A 23,133-nucleotide genomic window follows, 5' to 3' on the forward strand; every position below is an offset into this window, starting at 1 on the left:
TCAGGTGGACATGGTGAAGAAGACTTTTCAACGCAGTCCACCATGATGCAGCTGGATGATACCTAGTACTGACTAACTTAAGGGAGAAGGTCATGGTGGGGACAAGGAGCCATCATGTGACATGTGGGTAGTCATGACCTGATAGCATGAAGACACTGGCACTTATTGAATGTGAGAAAGGGAAAAAAGAGGAAGAAAGGAAGGAAGGAAGGAAGGAAGGAAGGAAGGAAGGAAAGAAGGAAGAAAACAAAAGGCAAAAAGGAAATACAGAAAGAAAAAATATAAATTACTTTGAAAAATATTATGAGGGTATATTATGGATCAAAGCAAAGGACGTATTATTTATGTTCTCAGGAAGTACAGTACAGTAGAAAGAGATAGCTACATCCACACAGACATAGCCCTCCACAGAGACATACACATACACACAGAAAAAAGAGAAACATACAGACATAGAGACACAGATACACAGACATAGTCCCCACACAAAGACATACACATATACACAGGCACACAAAGAGAAGTAGTCAGACACAAAGATACAGAGACACAGACATAGCCCTCATGCAAAGACATACACATATACACAGACACACAAAGAGAAACACACAGACACACAGATACATACACAGACATAGCCCCCACACAAGGACATACACATATACACAGACACAAAAGAGAAATACTCAGACACATAGACACAAACACACAGATGCCCATGCTCAAGCACAAGATCATAGACACACACACATGCCTTTTCTGAGTCATTTCATAGTTATACATATTTTGACACCTTGACCTTATTAATTTTAGCATTAAATTAGCCAACAAAAACATTTCTTACATAATCATGGTACAATTTCTATACTCTAATAATTTGACATTAATACAGTAATATTATCTATATTAACCCCACACTTCAAATACATCAACTACCCTCAAACTGTCTCACTGCTGTCCTTTACAGAATTTTTCCCTCCTCCAAAAGTCAATAAAGACTCAAATATTATATAGTTTTTATTCTTTTTCATTTCCTTCAACCTATTACAGTTCCCCCAATATTTTGTTTCTAATGCTTTTTATGGCATTAGTATAATTTAAAAATATAAACTTTATTATAAAAAACTTGCAAATAAATAAAAACACCACACAGCAAAATTAGTCAGACCCAAAGTCTATAGAACTCAGTGAACTCTAACTCAGAGTTAGAATTGGCTTTCAGAATGGAAGAAGTGGAACTTCATATTTAAATTTTCTTTTATTACTTTTAATTATGTGCACATGAGTGTACGAGTCCAGGGAGGTCAGAGCCGTCAGATTCCCCTGAAACTGTGAGTCACCTGACTTGAGGGCTGAGAATCTGACTTAGGGAGAGCAGTATGCACTTTTAAACATCTCTCCAGCTTCTTCATGTTATAATTTCCACTTTCAGTATCTAATCTATTTTATGCCCTTACCCACCTCCAAAAACCAGAACCAAAACCAAAAAGAAAAACAAAAGTCCATGATAGAATTAGGACTAGAAAAGCAAATGACTTTATGTCCTCTTTCATAACCTGCTCCCGTTATCTGCACTGAGTTCTTCCTCATCCCTTTATATTTAGACTTTTTTTTTTTTTCGTTTTGTTTTGTTTTTCGAGACAGGGTTCCCTGTAGTTTCTAGAGCCTGTCCTGGAACTAGCTCTTGTAAACCAGGCTGGCCTCGAACTCAGAGATCCACCTGCCTCTGCCTCCCGAGTGCTGGGATTAAAGGCATGCGCCACCACCGCCTGGCATATATTTAGACTTTCTTGTTTTCTTTTCTTCTTGTTGTGTTTTACCCACTTCCACATTTGTGTAAACACACACACACACACACACACACACACACACTTGTCTAGTTTCTGCATATGACAATGAACATATGGTTTATTTCTAACTTTATACTTCAATTGATATTATATATTCAAAGTCTGTTTATTGTCTTGGCTGGTCTAGAAGTCTATTATGTAGATCAGACTGGCCTTGAACTCACAGAAATCTGACTGCATTTGAATCTCGAGTACTGCGATAATAGGCATGCTCTATCATGCCTGACTTCCTGCAAAATCTTAAACTTCCTTTGTGTTTAGAGCTGAGTAGTAATCATACCCATATATGAATACATATACATGCATGTATACAAGTATGCATATCTATCTATACATCTATCTATATATACATATATAGATGCATATAGAAATTATCTACTAATCTGTTGATTGACAACTACGTTGATTCCATTTACCTATGACATTAAAACTTCTAACATCTCCAAGTGTTTTGTGCTCCATCCAGTAGAGACTCAAACGTCTGCATCTACTGGATTTGTAGTGTTAGCTCTTCTGTTTTGTTTTCTTGGCTACCGAGTCTCAGGTGTCCAGCTGCTCTCAAATTTGTTATTTAGCTGAGGATAACCTTGAACTCCTGATCCTTCTGCCTCACCTCCCAAGTTCTGGGGTGATAGGCATGTCCAGCAGGCAGGCCCAGCTGAGGTGTAGCTCTTGGTATTTTTTCTCTATGCACATTTTTCCAAATAAGCATGCAAACTGCTAGGAATTTACAGTGCTACAGTTCAGCGTATCCCAGCCCCCTTTCGCGTGATGCAGATGCTACTTCCTAAAGAGAAATTGGAATTATATTACAAACAGGAAACACTTGGTTTCTGTGCTGCAGGGCTTCTCAAGAGCCTTCCCGGTATTAATTAGCTCTTCTCTTTGCTGTGACAGAATACCTCGCAGTGGCCACAATAGAAAGAGAGGTTTACTTTGGCTTGAAGTTACAGAGAGTACAGTACACCCTGGTGGGAGAGGTGTGACCACTGGATGGCTCATCCACATGGTGGGAGCTTGCAGCCCATCAAGTTCTTGCAGCCCTAGGAGCCTGAGATGGATCCAGAAGTATTTATCACCTTCAAGGCCCCCACCCAGTGACCCTTGCCTCTACCTAGGTATGACCCCCCCAACTCCTAAAAGGTTCTACACCCTCCCCACACTGGGGACTAAGAGTTCAAACACATAAGTCCAGGGGGAGACATTTCCTATTTAGAGCATAACACACACTGATGAGGTATAACCCCCTAAGATGGCTATAGAACACACTCATCTGTTGTAGCCTATGGGGAAATGGTTCAGGATCTCTGTGGTCACCAAAATCCATAGAAACTCAAGCCCCTTATTACAATGTAGTGTTTTCATCACATCTGCACACACCTCCTATATCTTAAGTAGTCTCTAGCTTCTCATGAAAAGCTTTATTGTATTGAACTACCTAGAAAAAAATGACAGGAACAAGGTACATACTGAATACAGTGCTATTTTGTTTGTGTTTTAACATATAAAGCTTGCCTGAAGATCAGAGTGCAGAGCTAGCCACACTAGCTAGCCATAGAGGCCAGGGAGTGGTGGCACATACCTTTAATCCCAGGACTCAGGAGACGGAGGCAGAGGGATCTCTGTTAGTTCAAGCGACCCTGGGCTACACAAGATTGAATCTGTCTAAAAGAGAAACAGAACTCACAAAGGTGATCCCAGCACTTAGGATCCCACAACTTTCATCCCAGAACTAGGGTAGTGGAGGCAGGAGCGATATGCCAGGGCTGAGAGAGGAATATAAGGCAGGAGTCTGAGGTTTGGTGGCAACAGATGCAGTCTGGAGATGCATTCTGAGGATAGGATCACCCATTCGGTCTGAGCATTGGAAGAGGTAAAAGAACTCTCTAGTGGCTGCTCTTTCTGCCTCTCTGATCTTCAGCATTATCCCCTATGTCTGACTCTAGGTTTTTATTATTAATACCCATTAGGATTTGTGCCACATCTGAATACAAAAGTTAAAGAACATTTTCCACTTGTAATTGGTGGAATCTGTGAATGTAAAATTCATGGATAAGAGAGTGGACTGTACAAATTCCTACAAAGTTTGTAGGTCACAGACCACTTTGTTGGAGAGCATCCTTAGTTATCTGTGGCTAATTTTTTTTTAAATCACTCAAAATGTATGGCTTTAAGACAACAAGCAGTTATCTTTCTACCCAGTTTCTGAGAACCTGGGAGTGCTTTAGCATTGAGGTTCTAGATCAGAGTCTTCAGAAAGTCAAAGCCTTAACTGGGCCTAGAGGCAGTGCTTCCATGCAAGTGTATTCTCAAGACTGCAGGCAGGAGCCGTGGGGTCCTTGTTATGTACATCTCTCAATAGGGCAGCCTAACCTATCCCATGCACAGTGATGGTTATCCACCAGAACGAACAGTCTTAAAACTGAGCAGGAGGAAGATGTAGCTTCAGCATTGTAGCCAGAAACTCATCTCTACCTATGAGTAACTAGACCTACCACAAAGAAAGAGAAAAATTAGGTTATATATCACCCCACACACTTTGCTATTAGTCTTTAATGTTAAAAGAGAATAAGTTAAAACAATATCCTTTTTGTACAGATTTTCAAAACAGTATAAAGACCATGCTGGGATTGAGAATTCTTAATCACACACATTAGAAATATTTGATTTAATTTTGAAAGAGCTGAGTGAGAAACAGGAAGGATATGGTTTCAGATCAAACTCATTTACTCATTATATCAACATGGACCTTGCACCTTAAATTTTTGAGCCTGAATTTTTAAGTAGTCCTAAGATGATAATGCTCTCTATCTTTGCAATATCTTTAGGTTGCTGTAAAGATAAATGGACCAATACACATAATATACTTTAGCAGGTAAAATTCCCACACGGAAATTACTTCCTAAAATCATTGGCCAACATATGACTTGTCAAATAACTGAACATTACGAATTCCATTTTTCATATTAAAAGAGTTCCTATCTTCCCAGAGAATTCCATATGCATAGATGTGCTTAAAAATGCTTTTGATGAGTCTTATAATAACTCTGTAGAAACTTTAAACTGACATTTGTCTTCTTATGCAACTGCTTCTTTTAGATATGTAGAACTTTGTCTCTGCAGGGTGCTTAACTGCTTGATAAATGGATAGTTTTCCTGGTTTTCTGTTTGTTTGTTTTGTTGTGGGGTGGTGGTGATGGTGGTGGAATCATTCAGTTCTAGGGTCTGCACATACCAGGTTAATATTCTACCCCTGAACTACAACCAACTCCACTGTTGCTTTTAAAAGACTTTTATGTACATTCATAATTTCTTCAGGCATAAGGAGGCTGTTACTCTCCTGTGTCCCACAACAGCACCAATGCAGTCTCAAGAGAGCATTTCAGAAAATGTTTGAAGCAATGGCATTCTTACCAGAATAAATATAGCATCTCCCATGGTGAACAAATGGCAGGATAAAGCAGGTTGGGATGCAGGAGCCTTGCTGGGATGCACTTGCCCAAAATCAGTCTTCTTACTCTATCCTTGTATCTCCTTACAAAACGGAACACACCTACCAGGCATAACTGCTACTTGACTGCAGTTTTTAATACGTGCAGCTTAGAAAACTTAGAGATAGAATCTTGTTAATCTTCATGATATTATGAGGTGAGTCAGGGTCATCACTCTTCAAGAGAATGTGACAAATCGTGGCTCTAGTCTGAATCTCTATTTTTTGTATGTTTGTTTGTTTTTCAAGACAGGATTTTCTCTGTATAACCTCCATGTCCTGGAACTAGTTCCAGGCTGTCCTTGAACTCAGAGATCTAACTCAGTCTCTGCCTTTCTAGTGCTGGATGTCACCATTGCCTGGCTCTGAATCTCTATTTTTCAATGCCTTATTCTGTGCACCTATTACCTGAATATTAAGTATGTTCAGTCCTTCTTCATATAAATTTATATAGCTATATTTTATAGGTAAATTAGGACCAACGTTCTTAGCTGACTAAGATCTCTTGGTCAGTACACCAATTAGGGCATCAAGTTTATACCCCGTGTCAACTGCAATTGTTTATTGCTTAACTAAACCATTCTTAATTTACTACAGTCATTAGTGTCTGTTAGTGAGACAGAATGTATTAAGATTTACAGCAGTATGCGGGCAACAGCTTCCTGGTCCAGATCTGGGAACGGCCCCACTTGATCTCTTCACCTTACACTTAACATCGGACTGCCTCTTCCTTGACAAGTGCTTATCCTTCTCTGTCTCATGCCTCATCTTCCAAAGCAATAAAGTCAAGCTGTGGGATTAAGTGATCTCTAAATAGCATCCTATATCTGAATTTTTGAGTTGGCAATTCTCTGGTTTAATTCTCAGATAAAGGCAAAAAAATTATAGAAACAATTGAAAACAGATACAGTGACTAGCGAATTGTTATAATAATCTAAAATCAGTTTAAGATTCAATAGCTTTATACTAATTAGTATACAGAATTGCTGCAGCTAAAATTTGGTTTAAATTTTCTGAGCATGCATGCAGGAAACTGAAAGTTCCCTGGCCATAGTAGAATTATTTTTGGGGCAGGGGAGGTAGAAAAGGGTGAGGAAGGGAGGAAGGAGGAGATTTTTGCTATAAGGTTCGACAATAGACATTTGGGGTAGTCAGTTGGCATGGGCTTGCAGCCAAGACATCCTTGAGGATGCAGACTATTAAGTGACAGTTCTTAAACCTGGAGAGGCAGATCAAAGTTCTGCTGGTTTCAAAAGTTATTCAACTATGAAGCCCATTTGAAGAAACAGCTGTGCAAAATTAGCTACAAAAATGTCTATTTCTCTGGAAGACTTCAGTTAGAAGTCAATGTTTATTTCTGGGTACTCATAGCTTCTTCAACGGCATTCAATACTGAGAAAGTGCCATGGAGGACATCAGGAAGGAGTCTTATCTTCACACTTGAAGTGTCTTTTTCTTGCAAACTTCACAAAGACCAAAGCCACACAAGCCTGTTGTTCACCCACTCAGAGCCACTAAATGAGGCCTATAAAGGTGAAGGACCCAAACTCTAAACTCCGTTAATTTCATATTACATCCCCCATTGAAGACACATCTAGAATACAGTTCAAGTGGAAGTTGGAAGCTATGTTAAAAAAAAGAAAAGAAACCCATTAAAAGTGAAATAGATCTATGTAAGTCATCATGGAAAAAACCTCCAGAATTAAAACAAAAATCTAAGGTTTGAACATATACCTAACACGATTTCATTGACTACAAACTAAAGAGGACAAGAGTGAAGTTCTCTCTGTGTGTACATTCATTTGGTGTATATAAAACTCTTACCAGTGACCACTTTTGGAGGCATTTGAAGTGTAGAGTGCCATTTGACTCGTGCACAGCAAATACAATATTCGCAAGCTCCACGTGGGCGTCCTTATGAATAGTTAAGTGCACATCTCTCTCTAGTATCTCGGTTTCAAGCATCCCATTCTCACACCATCACTTGCCATCTTTCTAAGTCAGATCTGCACTTTAACTCCTGCTATTTTGGACCTACCAAGAACTACGTTCAAGCCTTCCATTATCTCAGTGTCCCTTCCTAGCCTCACTTCTGTCTTTACTCAGCTTAGATTGCCTGATCATTTTGCACACACCCTTAGTGCCCTGTACCTCTTCTGGGCCATCCTGACTTCTCAGATGCTACTTGAGAATCTGGAATCCAGCTCTTTTGTTCTGTTCTTACAGTGATGTAGATGGATGCTGGAGAAACTCAGCAGCTCTCTGGGTGCCCTCAAATGTTTCGGGGGAAGTGGAACCCTCACAAGCCCTTTTACTTTCCCACATTTCAGGGTGGTGGCTTCAACTACTTTCTTCTTTCTTCAAGCCTTGTGGTGCACAGTCCTCCTTGGCTAATGACTGAGTTTACTACTTCACTGAGAAAATACAAACAAGTAGTGGAAACCCCATGCTGCTTTCCACCCCACCGCAGCTACCATTCCCAAGTCTGCTTACTCACCTGTCCATGCCCCATCCTTTGCCCTCTAGATCCTGGAATAGCAGCCAGACCCTCTATCTAGGATGGCTCTCAGCTTCCACACTAACCCATCCTTTCCCCTTCCTCTTGACAATTCATGGAGTGGGCAAAGGTGTCCACGATATGTTTCATGATTCCTGGGAAAGTAGAATAAATAGATGAGATATTCATGTGAACAAAGAAAATGTTTTAATATACAATATTAGCATATGTATTTCTATACATCAAGGTGAGAAAATTTATTCAATGCATTTTTAATTTAATGGGGGAAGAGGCAGAAGATGGTGCACAGTGAGCCAATCACAGTGCAACCCTTTATCTCTGAGGTCTCTTTGCTCCCTCAGCTTTCTTTCTTTCCTTTGGTCATCCCCACTCAGTAAACACGACAGTCCTCCTCCCCACTAACCTAACCCAGTTTTAGCTGCCTTTCCTCCCAGCCACCATTACTTTCCTGTGTTATATTTGCATCTGTTGACAGTCACACACCACCCTTTTCCTCTCGCCCTCTTTCTCAGGCTTTCACGCTACACGCTCAGTTGTGGTTGCACTGAAACGGCTTAGTACCCATTGAATTCTGTGACACCAATTCTTATGGCCAGTGATCATCTTCATTCAGATGTACTGGGACTATAGGCTTGTCCCGGTACCTTCAGCTCTCAGTAATTAACCTTGATGGACAACTTGATGAGATTGAGAAGTGCCTAGATTAGACATACTTGGGTGTATATGTCTGAGGATGTTTGCACACAGGGCTTACTGGGGGGTGGGGAAGGGCTTACTTACACCTTTGTGAGGGTGGTACCATCTCACACAGAGGGAGTTTTCTACCACAGGCATTCCCTCTACTTCTGGCCATCATGGTGTGTGTTGCTCTCCTCTTGGTCCTTCTCCACCACAGTGGACTACTCAAACACTGAAATTGAGAGCTCATATTAATCTATTACTTTCTTATGATGCTACGTTGGCTCTTTTGTCAGTGATGAAAGTAGATGGACAAGCTACAAACTGGCCCCACAGCCCCTTTGCTTTGAGGTTATCACACTGTCAAGCTTTGCATCCACCTTCATTGGCTGCTCCTTACCATTCTCCTTTGCTGACATTCCCTTCTCCACAACCCCAAATCCTGACCAGTCCGGGTTTAATTCTCAGACATTGTCTTGTTCTAGTTTTAACCCTCCTTCATTCCCCATGTTTTGACATAATTTTCTCCAGCATTATTTTTTAAATTTTAATAGACACATAATACTTGTGCATATTTATGGATTTCACTTTGACAATTCAGGACCTGGTATACAATGTATAAGATCAAATCAGAACAATTCATATTTCCATTTATCCACACACTTATTATTTCTGTCTCTTGGGATCCTGTGGATGGTTCGTCTTATTCCAAAACATTGTTCTACCTGATGCCCTTGCCTTTCTTCCCCTCATCTTCCAACTGCTGCATACTGGTGGGTTGTACTGCTCAATGAAATGTCAAACTGCTTCTTCTTAGGTTCTAAGACGCTCTTCGTTATCTCTCCCTGTGCCTTCCATGGCCTGCTACATCCTAACTTCATTCTGGGGCCCTTAGACCTTTCTGTGATCCCATTTCTAGAATGGGATCTAACACCTAACCCTTCCGAATTGTACCCCCACACCTTGCTTGGTGAGGACGCTTATTACATTGGGTGCTATGCTTTGTTTGTTTGTTTGTTTCTTTGTTTTAAGATTGGGTTTCTCTACGCAGTCCCAGACGTCCTGGAACTCACTCTGTACACCAGGGTGGCCTTGAATACACAGAGATCCGCCTGCCTCACAGGTGCTGGGATTAAAAGGCCTGTGCCACTACCACTGGGCTGACATCCATCTTGATAGCATTTTTACACTCATTTACAGGGCTTTGGGTGAACCCTCGAATACATAATTCAAATTTAGACTCTTCCCAGAACACTAGACTTGTGCTTACAATTGCCTATTCTGTATTTTTACTTGCTATAACAGGGCGCTTTGACCTTAAAAGGCTGACTTTCCCCTGCAAGCCAGCTTCCCCATCTCACACAGTGCAACGCTGATCTGGTGGTTGCTCAGATCCCGAACCCCAGTGACTTCATTTGCCTCTGTTTAAACTCCTCTCATTCTTTCAGACACCACATCCAAGCTATCAGCAAATCCTGTTTGCTCTGCTTTCAGGTCTCATGGGTCACTTCTCCCCACACTGCTACTGTGTTACTTCACCCCTCACCTTGATAGCTGCAGGGTGTCCTGTCTCTCCGCATCCACCCTGTCCCTTTCCCCTTCTTGTCTAACGCAGTATACAGAGCGATAGGGGTAAAACGCAAGGCGCTCAGTCACGTCTGCATGATCATAACCCTTCTACCTGCCTCCGAACAAAGGCCAAGCTCTTACAGTGGCCTCCAGGTGCAAGGCGCCTGCTTGCCTTGCTGTCCACGGGGCACCTACGCCCCCGTCTCCTGCTGCTCTCCTACTCCTGCTTTTCTCAGCCACCTGGTCTCCTTGTTCTCTAGGTGTTTATTAGGCACACACTCTCCTCACAAACTGTCTCTCTCCCCCAATCTGTTCTTGCTCCACGAAGTCCACAGCTGGCTCCTTCCCTCCTTCAGTTCATTGGTTAAAGGTTACCCACTTAGGGAGCCTTCTTTGACAAACCGTAAGCTCCACCCGCTTGCCTTTCCCTGTTATTTTTGTCCACAGCACTTGTAACCACCTGACGCACTGCCCACCACTTCTGTGCTGCTGGTCAGTTTTACTCACCCCTGTACTGTAGACCCTACAACTGTGCCTATGGCGTAGTGGGTGTTAAAGGAATCTGCCATTAGGAAAGAAGGCAACTGTCACCTAATATTTAATTGTTAAAAAGATTTAGGGGTAGAAAATTTATTGTCTATTAATTCATATACTCTAGGGAATGTCTTCAAAAACAGAGTAGCCAATCAATCAGCATCCTGAACTTCAACAGCGAGTTGTAAAACATGAAGTGTGCGTATTCTTCAGAGGGACATGTTCGAAAATTTATGACAATCAGATTTACACACTTGTGGTTAAAGTTTAGAGCCCTAGAGCTGAGGCAAGGGACACAGTGTTCCAAGCCAGTCACTCATAAAGCCCATGCTTTTTTTTTCTCCCCAGTCTCTGGCCACACTCCTGAGATCTACAGAAGAAAGTGGCCCCAGAACTCTAGCTGGCAAACTTGGTTCTTCCTAATAGCGCTGAGGAGGGAACAAAGAAAAGGCAAGAGATTAGCCCTCTATTCAGTGCAGATTGGAAGAGAAAGAGAGTTATCACTGAGCTGGCATCCTGCTGATGCTGTGAGGGATTGCCCGCTCATTGGCCTCTTTCTCCTGCGCGGCTGCTACTGACGAACCTCGTGCTGGCCCCTTATTGGCACAGTGCATCACGGAACCTCTTCTTGTGTCATCCGCAACACTCTTTTGAACATTTAGTAACAGTTTAATTTACCAACTTAATCGTGGAAATACAACCACAAAACTGAAGAGGCGTTAATAATTCTAGTGGGTGTATTCTAGGGTTCTCAAACAGCAGGCACTGTGGAATCTCTCCCGTGTCCACACAGACACTCATACTATGAACCTCTGAGCACCTCTGCAACCCTGGAACGGAACATTACTCACGTCTCAGCCTTTCCAGGAAACCCCCAGAGAACATCATTCTCATTTGCAGAAATGAGAGCTGCCAGCCTTGTCCCCCACACTGCACAGGGATCCAGAATCACTTCCAGCCTGTCCTTTAACCTCTGAAAAAGAGCTCAATTCAGGAACTTGCGCAAGATAATTATGAATTTATAGGATTTTTTTTTCAGTCAGAATCTCTCTATATAGCCCTGGCTGACCTGAAACTATGTAGACAGGCTGTTCTAGAACTCACCGAGATTTACCTACCTCTGCCTCCCAATTGCTGAGATTAAAGACATGATCAACTACATTGGGCCTTGACTTCATAGGCTTTTCAAATACATATATAACTTAATTTTATGTATAATTCTCAGGTAATTATTTAGTTGTATTCCAACAAGAGCTTAGTTTTAAAAATACTTTTTATTTTACAATATTTTCCTCTGTTTATTGCAATAGTTAGAAAGGATGAAGGAGGGTATGTATTAAAAAGGGGTACCATCTTAGCCACTAATCGTCACACTTACATGGGAAGGTAGAGGTGAGAAATGAGACAGACAAGCCTTATTTAAGAGAATTAGTGGGGTCGGGCAGTGGTGGCGCACGCCTTTAATCCCAGCACTCGGGAGGCAGAGGCAGGCAGATCTCTGAGTTCGAGGCCAGCCTGGTCTACAAGAGCTAGCTCCAGGACAGGCTCTAGAAACTACAGGGAAACCCTGTCTCGAAAAACAAAAACAAAAACAAACAAACAAAAAAAGAGAATTTGTGGAAGAAATGGGTGCTGTTTTGAGTCACGAGGCACACTGTTGACTGACACATATCTATGTCTATGCATAAATACATTTTCCTCTCTCTTCCAGTTTTTGTGGCACAAGTTAGAATTACAAGCTCATGGCATCTTTGTTTAGGAAAAAATGGTTCCGTCATCAGATGTGAAGATGTAAGAAAAGAAAATATTTTGTTTCTCAGTTGTCTTACCTGCCTTGCATACAAACTCATAAGTGTTTGGATAAATGGCTATCAAACTTACAATTTTATTTACTTTTTTCCCCCTCCGAGATAGAGTTTCTCTGTTTCGGAAACTCACTCTGTAGACCAAGCTGGCCTCAAACACAGGGATCCACCTGCCTCTGTCTCCTGAGTGCTGGGATTAAAGGTGTGCTCTACTCCCACATGGCCAATTTACAATTTTTTATGGCACATATTTTAGGTATGTAGCCACGATGTTAGATATGTACCATGACATGGTCATTGCAGCAAAGCAGATTAAGAGTCAATAGCCACACAGATGAAAGAGCGTGTGTGCATTAGACAGATCTATCATCCACTCTCCTCCTATAATATATTACTGTTCATTATAATTATTAAGTTCGGTTGCAATTTATGCCTCTGCAGCTTCCCATCCTGTGTAACTGCATCTTCGTAGCTTTTGCTCCACATCTTCCCACTTCCCTCAGAAAACCTGTCATAAATGCTGTTAATGAATCTAGGGAAATAAATCAGTAAAGGCGAATGGCAGTATGAAACGGGAATATGAAAACAGCAGCGTAGCTGACAATCCTGTTCGCTGCCATCCTACATTAGGAGCAGAGGGGACCGAGCAGCCATAGCAGGATTAGAACTCCTATAGCTGATCAAGGGCAATGCCAGACAAGCCGGAGGGATTTGTGGGAAAACGATTTTTTGGTGTCTAATTCAGAGAAGCCTATTTTTCGGAATATGATCAACTTGGGTCTTTATTACATTTCAAGGTATATTCATCTTAATTGGACATTGTATAACCTACATTAGAAACATATTTAAAAGGTCGCGCAGTTTCAAGCTCAGTACTTGGCTTGACGTCCATGACACTTCACCAGTGGAAGAGCAATAAAAGTGTACCCCAACTCCCACCCAAAGAGAAATGAACCAAACGAGGAGAAACAATGGCACGCGGCCATAAAGCTGGCACAACGGGCAAATCAGGGTTGGAATCTGAACACCTAGCTCCAGATATCTCCAGTTGAAGCTGAAATAACCCCAATGAGAATCCGTTTACTTAAAGGCCTAAACTACTCAGATGATTGCCATTTTGTTATTGTGTTACAAACTGAAACATGGTTTGAGATAGAAGTTTCCAACTCATCTAAAAAAAAACTCAGAACTATGATTCTAAAAGAATGAGAATTTTCTAATCCTTCTTTTTCTGTTTTTCATTGATTATTTAGGAATTTTACATAATCTACCCCAATCACCTTTCTTCCCAGTCCTCCCAAATCTGCCCCTCCATCTGTGGCCTTCACCCCACAAAAATAAAAAAAAAATAAAAGTTCAATCTGTATGTCCATGTAGTCACTGGAGCGTGGCCAAACTGCCAGTAGCCATCCCCTTAAAGCAAAGTGAGACCTTCCCCACTCCCACCCCTAGCAGCTCTCTACTGTGCAGCATCCTTATCGCAATTTCAAAGAGTTCTCTTCGATGGTTTCCTGTCTGGCTTGTTACTTTTTTTTTTAATTTGATAACCCTTATTTTTCAATCTGTAATCTAAGAAATATATTCTTGAGCCAAGAGTTCCCCAAATGCTTTCGTTGGAGAAAATACTCTCTCTTCTGAAATAGACTTCATTAATTTTCCTGAGACTTTTCTTGGGCCCACAGAGTCTCAAGCTCGCCATTCTCCCCCTTGTGACGTGCAGAGAATATGATGTGTAAGGAAATGCTATTCTTACCAGCTCCCAGGCTTCTCTCTGATCTCACGAGTGGCACACACACACACACACACACACACACTGCTCTACGTCTAAATTAGCATATATGACACGCACAGCATTGTTACACTGAAGGCAAAGCGACCTTTCCAGAGATGGAGATCTTTTCTTACATGAGACCAGTTTGCTGACATGACTGAGAAGGCCCCCAGAGGTGCTATCAAATACTTTGATTTATAAATATAAGTATACATATACTCTGTGGGAATATGCACATTCTTTACTTAAGAACTAACCTGATATGGAGAATGTACCCATGCTGACCTCACGACTTTGCCTGGCTGTGGTCCACTCTCACAATCCTTGATGGTGAAAACCTGTTTGCCCTCTCCCAAACTTCTGGCAGTTGGAAATTCTGTGACAATTTAAATTGAAGATGTTGACCAAAACAGAACTCCTGTGTCAGTCTGGGAGGCCATTCCTGGCTCAGCCTCACAGAAAATATACAGAGAATCCTTTAATATTTATTTATTTATTTATTTATTTATCTATTTATTTATCTATTTATTTATTTATTTAGTGTTGAGTAAGTGAATGATTCTTGGGCCTTATCTCCTCTGGTGCTTTGTGAGTTACTTCCTTTCCTTGAGAACTTTTAAGTCACCAGTAGGGAAAGGGTTGTGGACAACTTTATTAAATAAAATGCCCAGAGTGTACAAGTCACTGTAATTTATCAAAAGCGTCAGAATGGACAGACAGACAAGCCATGTAGATGGGTATGAGGGACAGAGTGAACGAAGCTGGTAGGAGCTCACCAAACAGAAGCTGGACCAGGAGCGAGCTAGAGCCGGAAGTTTCAGGAACCGCGGTGTTTAACTCAGGTCAATTCACACACGTAAGTGTTGAGTCAGGAGGACAGAGTGCTTGGGGCTAGGATCACAGGGTGTCCTTTTGAAAATCAGGAAACAGGATGTATTTTGGCTGCAGAATATTTCAGTGTTATTTTCAAATAATATTCTCAGCACGTTTTTTGTTAATCTCCAAAAAAACCTTTCAGGCAAAATGCCTAGATCTTAAAGTCTGGGAATAACATGAAAAATATAACAAATACACAGTTTCTCTCTGTTTCTACAACTAGGAGGGAGACACTCTGTGGTGTATCTAAGTGGATTTGTTGGTTTACACTGACTAAGCGTGTTATTTGAAGTTGTAGACAACATTTGATAATAAATTCAGTCCTTTCCTAATTTTTCATTTATATTAAATGAAGAATTTGTTTGTGTTCCCAGGGAAGACTAGTATAGCAGAGAGAAGAAAAGGCAAGTGTGGGTGGGCCGGGGCAGCAATGGCAGACTCAGAGCTGTGGATGGAGGCTGTGTCATAAACAGAAGCACTCCACTCACAAGTGAAAACAAATCACTCCGAGGGATGTAGGCCAGGTTTAGAGAGGAATTCGTGGGCTGAGTGCACCAAACAGCGCAATAGGCAGAGGATAGTCATGCAGGGAACATAGAGTAGGGCGCAGAGGATCTCCAGAGGATGCACTCAGCCTGGTTAGCATTCCTCAGACTTTCAGTGAGAGAGTACTGAACAATGAGATGTATCGTGAATACTTCTTTTTCTTCGTACGAGGTAAAGTCTATCCTGTAGAGCTTAAAATGGTTTTATTTATTTATTTATTTATCTATCTATTTATTTATTTATTTTGTTTGCTGTTTGATTTTTCAAGACAGGTTTATTCGGTGTAGTCCTGGAACTTACTCTGTAGACCAGGCTGGCCTCAAATTTAGAGATCTGCCTGCCTCTGACTCCCAAATGCTGGGATTAAAGGCATGAACCACCACCACCACAGCCTGGCCCTGCACATGGTTTTAATAAAGAAAATGATGTGGTGGTTGTTGCGAAAAGGCAGAATTCCTCCTGGTGTTCGCACAGACTGTCAACAACTTTATATTCAAGGGAAAGTTTGAAAAAAACTAAGGAGAAATGGAAGTGTTCTAAGCAGACTAACTTTCTTTTTATTTTTTGTCTTTTTTAAAATTGATTTTATTGAGCTATACATTTTCCTCTGCTCCTCTCTCTTCTTTTCCCCTCCCCTTCAACCCTCTCCTATGGTTTCCATGCTCCCTATTTACTCAGAAGGTCTTGTCTTTTTCTACTTCCCATGTAGATTAGATTCATGTAAGTCTCTCTTAGGGTCCTCATTGCTGTCTAGGTTCTCTGGGATTGTGTTTTGTAGGCTGTTTTTCTTTGCTTTATGTTTAAAAATCACTTAGGAGTGAGTATATATGATTATTTGTCTTTCTGGGTCTGGGTTACCTTACTCAATATGATGTTTTCTAGCTCCATCCATTGGCCAGCAGGCTAACTTTCTGTAATAATTGGTGCTCAGTGCCTTTGCCTGAAGAGAGGTCAATGTCTGTTGGGGTCTTTCTTGTTTTTATTTTATTTTACATGTGAGTGCTTTGCCTGAATGTATGAATGTGCACCACGTGTGTACCCAGAACCCACAGGGGGCAAAACAGAACACCAGATCTCTGGGAACTTGAGTTACAGATGGTAGTGAACCACCATGTGGGTGCTAGGAACCCAACCCAGGTCGTCTGCAAGAGCAACAAGTGTTCTTAACCACTGAGGCATCTCTCCAGCTCCTTTCTTGTTTAGAGGTTGTAACTCTTCCATCATCCAAAACAAAAGTACAACAATTCATCAAATCCCTCTTGTTCCTTTCTTATTTTTCCCACTTCTTAATTATCACTACCATGATGGACAGGAAGGAGAAGTCTGGAAGGCACATGTTGGGCGCACTTTGGCGAACAGAATACATTTTGTCATGTCCAAGCCTTTCCCGTGGAGGCATTAGTGGCATCAAAACTAAAGTCCAGGGCCATCTGAAATTTTATTTAAGGAATAGTTCTAGTAATTTCTCCCCAAAACTCTCTTCTCCCTTCTAATATTAGAATTACTGGTTGGCATTAGCAGTAAAGAAATAATTGAGTCCTACTGGGTCTTTCTCTTTCCCTCTGGGAGAGAGACTTAGTAACAGTCAAATATCCAGAAGGCAAGCAATTAGCAGAGAAAAGGGAAGGACAATCCAGACTTGACTGTACATTTATTGTAACTGCTGAATTATTCACATTCTGACTTCTGAACTGAGACAGTGTGGTTTGGAAGTGGTAGAAAGGCTATCGGGAAGGAAGCACAAACTCTCTAGACCCCTTTCTGCAATTCATTGTGTGTTGGTAGACAATCCACTTCTCGGGGTCTCCTTTCTTCTTCTTATAAATTCTGTTGAGATATAAATGTGTGGTCACTTTTTGGGGTATAGGATAATTCAGTACATAGATACAATATATGCGTGGAGGCAACAGGCACTTTCAGCAAGTGATACCATGTTAGTGTGAAGATTGGGGACTTACACATCCTTGTGGCTATTTTGAAATATATCACATCCTAGAGTCTTATAACCAGGAGTTATACTTCCTAGCTATAGAACACCAGATCGACTCTTTCTACTTGTGTTTTGGTTATTTTTGCTCTTTCCCCTACCCCCTTCTCACTGCCTTTCTCTACTACCTCTGGGGACATTATTTCACTCATGCGTATCTGGCTAGATTCATCGAATGACGTTCAGTTCCACCCATGCTGCTACAAATTGTACGATTCCATTCTTTTTAAGGGCCGAATAGTATTTTATTATTATTTTTTCTAATTGACACCTTGGTTAACTCCACATCATGAGAGTACAGGTACCTGCTTGATAGAATAATTCCCTTTGGTTATAACACGTTGCTGTTGTTTTCTCATCAGGAATGTTGGGATGCGAGGGAATGTTACATCAATGCTTCTCGAGCTTTGGTTTACCTCACATCCACCTGAGGTGGTTTCCATAGACGTGTTTGTATATCTGGCACCGAGGCGAGATGTGTGGGGTAAGCCTGAGGACTCTGAGGCAGACTGGTTTAATCCCTGTCGTGGCATTAGCTATGCAGACTAAGGAGAATTATCAACTCTCCCATATCTCATAAAACCAACATCTCAATCTTATATAAAAATCAATATTTACTTCATATTGAATCTGGAACGGTAAAATGAATCAAGGCTTTCAAATTACCAACTGCTCCGATGGCCATATATTGAACCATAAGCAGATGGTTCACAGTATTCAGTGGTGTCTATGACACAAAGCAGATTCTCCATAAGTGTCTGCTAAATAATAACATTTTCAAAGAGCAAAGTTTCCTTTGTTTTCGTACAACTCAAATTTTCTATTATCCCGCGAATTACTGACCCAAGAAAGGTAGCGCTTTTTTTTTGAGAGAACAGCTTACATTTCGCACTCAATCTCTGTCGTATGAATACTTTCATAACGTGAGGATCACAATAATTAAAAAATATAATTGAACGATAGCACTCCCGTTGGCGTGGACGAGCTGAGACGGAGGGACCGAGTCTCCTTAGCTCAGTCCTGCAGCATGGTGATGGCTCTCCTCTCGGTGCACGTCTCCTCTGAAAGTCACTCGGTAGGACTGATTTTGAAACACAAAAAAGCAGAATTACATTTGCCGTGTTGTGTTGGTCAGACTGAAAACAGAGCTCATAACTTTTAGGAAGCTCGCGAATCAGGGTTATCTTAAATGAACTTCCGTCCCCACAGGCTTCCTGCGGGCGGTTGGGGTCCCTAGCCTAGCATTCGGTTAGTGCTTCGGCGGATTTTCGGTGAGAGAAGCCCGAGGGTACCGCCTGGCAACCTCGGAGGTGGCCTCCTAGAAAGATCGCGGCGAGGGGAGGAGCCCCGATTGTCCAGGAGAACAGCGCAGCCCCATCCGGGAAGTGGCCGCCCGAGGGGGGCGGCTCCGGGTGCCCGCGCCAAGGCGCACAGCGGGAGGCGCGGAGCCCAGCTCGGCCTCCCGGGCCTCCCTAGCCCTGCGGCCCGTTTTCGGCGAGACAGCTCTTCCCTGCAGCCCGTGCTTCCGCCCGCTCGGTGGCTACCTGGGTCCCGGGAGCACCGTGCCCACGGGCCCCGGGAGCCTCGGCCGCGCGACCGGGAAGTCCCGGAGCTGGGCGCGGCCCTAGTCTCTCTGCCCCCGGGGATGGGCGTCGTGGATACCTGCAGCCACTCACAGTCTAGACCAGGGCAGCGGTTGCAGCTACCGTGGACTGGGCGGGAGACCGGAGCCAGCTGAGCTTCTGAAGGTCCCAGTGGACCCGTTGCTGCCATCCGCACACTGCAGACGCCTAGGTTGGCGCTTCGAGCGCGTGCGGGGCTTCTCGGTTGTTCCTGCTCCCTCTCCCCCTCCCGTGGAGCCTCCGCCTTAGTCCCCTACGTACGCAAACACATTCTGAGCTGCCAGCTGATTCTACCTCTTCCCCGCCCTCCCATCTTCCGCTCACCTCCGTCCATCTCTCCCATACCTTCTTGCCAAAAGCTCCGAGGCAAAGATGGACATGAGCGAACAAGTTAGGGTACGGCCAAGCGCGTGTGCACTGGGAGGAGGGTGGTAATGAAGTGGGAGAAAATAATGAAAACGAAATTAGAAACACCCGAGAGTGTAACCCCATACGCGCGCAAGGCTCTCAAGCCGCCAGCAAGTCTCGGTTGTGTCCAAGTGGAGGCAAATTTTAAATATTCAATTCTAGGAAAGAATTCATACAGCGCAGACGCCAGTGGTGCCAGGGGCTTGTGCTCAGGATTTAAATCTTTCTCCTGAGATACATCTGTATCTGCATTACAGGCACTGGAGTGGTAATACTACTTTTGGATGCCTCTGAGGCTGGATTATCGGGGCGGGTGGCCTTTGTCACCTCTCTAGCAGGTCAGTGAACTCTGCTCAAGGTGTAATGGGGGAGGCAATTGCTTGAGAGCTGGGGAAAACACCCCGTGCTCTAACAAATGTGCTGGTCCCCACGAAGGCACACGCTCTCCCAAAGCCCTGGCCAGATGATTGAACAGGGGGTGGAAACCTTAAATCGAACCTTCTGGGTCTCTCGTCCCTCCTCCCCCCGGCCCTCACCGAAGCGGTGGCACTTTCTTCTTCCCGAGCACACATCTCCTTCTTCCCTTTAGAACAACCGTGTTGAAACTAGGCAGTGGGAGCTCGCTGACTAGGTAAAGCAGGTTTTCCGAGAATCCTCCCGCGACTGCGTAGTGGTGGAACCTTCTTTTATTTCAGAGGCCTTTTCCAGCGAAGCCAGGCAGGGTAGGGCTATTGTTCGCGTGGCCGACAGGGGGCAGCAGGTGCACTGCGATGTCCCACTGGCGGTGGGAAGCCGGCCTAATTGGACGTTTGGGCGAGCAGGCTGGACCAGCGGCCTCTCGGGCTACAGGCACAGCGGCGTGGCCTTGGGCTGAGACCCGGAGCACCTGAGGATGTTCTTAGCACAAGGCCATCTGTACAACTTAGCGCACAGCACCGATTCAGATGTATGCAAATGTTGTCATTAATAACGTTTTCAGTCGTCTGGCAAAGTCTACCAGAATCTAGTGGGGTTTCTATTCTTAAAATAGAGAGAGCCATGACAGTCGGAGTCTTAAATTCAATCGAAAGTGTTCCCTCACTAGAAGTTGGGAACCTCGGACCGGTAGAACCGCTGGGTCGCTGGTGGTGAAGATTTCGAGTAGCTCGGAAGGAAAAGTGGGAGGATCTGGTGGGTTCAGGCTGACTGTGGCAGCCGGTGCCTTGGAGCCGGAGCTCGGCAGCTCTGACCAGTCGGACCCAGAGGGATTCCTATGGAGTCTGAAAACCTACTGCCCTTGCCAAGACCCAGCACCGTGTTCAGAACTGTGGAAAGGGACTCACCCATTTGCAAATTAACATTTCCATCGAACAAGCACGTTTCTGTTTTCTAAATTAAAAATACATTTATAAGCAGTAATTTTTAAACAATCTAATGCAAAAAACAAATTAGGGACCGGTTATTACAATCATATGTAGGCAGTTTTTTTAAAAAGTGATAAAATTTTCAAACAATATGTTAGAGTAACAAGGTTGTGCCCATCCTCTATAAATATCATACACAATTAATTGTTCTGAAAACTCTAATTAATCTCTAATAGATCTCCAGTAGACAGGGAAGAATTATAGCCTGTACTTGTAGAATTTATGAAAACACGACTCTAAGATGTTCTTATTTTATGGTGAAGAGCAACAAAACATAAGTGATAATACTTTTAGTGTAATTTTTCCAACAACATAACACTTTTTGGGAATAGAACTATACATGCTGACGACCAGAAGGTCTTCCATAACAGGTTTCAATATCAGAAACCTTATTAACATACCAAGTCCATATCATATGTCAGGATATAGAATTGCCCATAAGAAATGACAAATATTACCTTACTTAAAATTATAGGAAATATTGTATTTATATCTGAGAGGAAAGGGAAAGAGACTAACCGGAGGAAAGGTTTGACTTATGGTTCACACTGCAGAAGGACAACAAATTAATCTAAACTGGATTCAAAATACGAGAGAAGGCAGAGGTCCATCTGGTCTAGGGACAGGCCTACAGCTGCTCAACCATGGGCAGGGCACTCCTTGAACCTGTGAACCCTGATTGTTCTGTGTCTGCAGGCAAATCTGGCCAAGTACCAACACACTGAGCATGTTGACATGGTTAGTCATTTTATTCTATTGTCATATGGCCAAAAGCTGTGCCAAGGATTTTCTCAATCATTTCTTTAAAGAAAATTTTGCCACAAATTGGCAATACTAAGAAATGTCCAGGGATCTCATGTTTAAGGCAGAGCATCATTTTTAGGACACTTAACTCATCTGCTCAATCCTCCACCAGAACATCTCTATAAGGCAGATTCAGGAGCTCCATTGTATGTATCCATTATGTGTTAAGATAACCAAGTTTCTGGGGCTTACGAGATGGCTCAGTGGTTAAGAGAGCTGGCTGCTCCTCCCCAGGACCTAAGTTTGGTTCCCAGTATTCACCTGAGGCAGTTCGCAATTACTGTAACTCCAGCTCCAGGGGAATCTGATGCCTCTAGCTTCCTTAGGCACCTGCTCTCATGTGAACGTACCCTCCCCTCTCCTTCACACAGGTAAACACACATATACACAACTAAAAATAATAAAAGTAACCTTTACTTAAAAAAAGAAAACTGAGGTTCCAGTAATGTCAGCCACTTCCCTGCTTTATGAAGCTATTAATTACACAGCTCTTTTCTGAGCTAGCAGCCCGGTATGTACTTGCAAAGGAACACAAACTCTGGACTCTTTTGCTGCCTGGTGCCTAATCAAGTTAGCAGCCTTGTTTTTTTTTGTTTTTGTTTTTCGAGACAGGGTTTCTCTGCAGCTTTAGAGCCTGTCCTGGAGCTAGCTCTTGTAGACCAGGCTGGTCTCGAACTCACAGAGATCCGCCTGCCTCTGCCTCCCGAGTGCTGGGATTAAAGGCGTGAGCCACCACCGCCCGGCTGCAGCCTTGTTTGTAAGAATCACAACTCGAGAGTGTCCTCAAGCCAAAACCAATGTCTTAAAGGCAAGAACAACTCAGAACTTTACATGCACAGAAGGTCTCACTCTCCAGTTTCTGTGTCCCAGAAGGTTTATGGAGATGACGGAAGAGCAAGAAGCCATCACATCACTTGGTTTAAAATCACAAAGATTGAAACAGAAATAGCTTGATTCCTCCAGACCAGTTAATGAAAATTTCCAGTGTCTTTGCTTTGCTTTGAAATGTGTAGACTGAGCTCTGTACAAAATCTGAAATAGAAAATCACGCAGAAAATTTAAAATATTTCACATGTTAGTCAACATCATACACCAACTTGGAAAAGTTATAAAAATGGCAGCTGTAAACATTAAAAGTGAAACCAGGCTTGCAGAGAGCCTGAGAGATGCTTGGTGCTGACGTGGCGCTAGTCTGTGGCCACTCAATTGGGTATTATGAAGGAGTTTTGCCAAAGTTGAGGCTTTTAGACTTCATATCCACAAATATAATAC

Source organism: Arvicola amphibius, chromosome 10 (assembly GCF_903992535.2).
Source record: "Arvicola amphibius chromosome 10, mArvAmp1.2, whole genome shotgun sequence".
Taxonomy (NCBI): Eukaryota; Metazoa; Chordata; class Mammalia; order Rodentia; family Cricetidae; genus Arvicola; species Arvicola amphibius.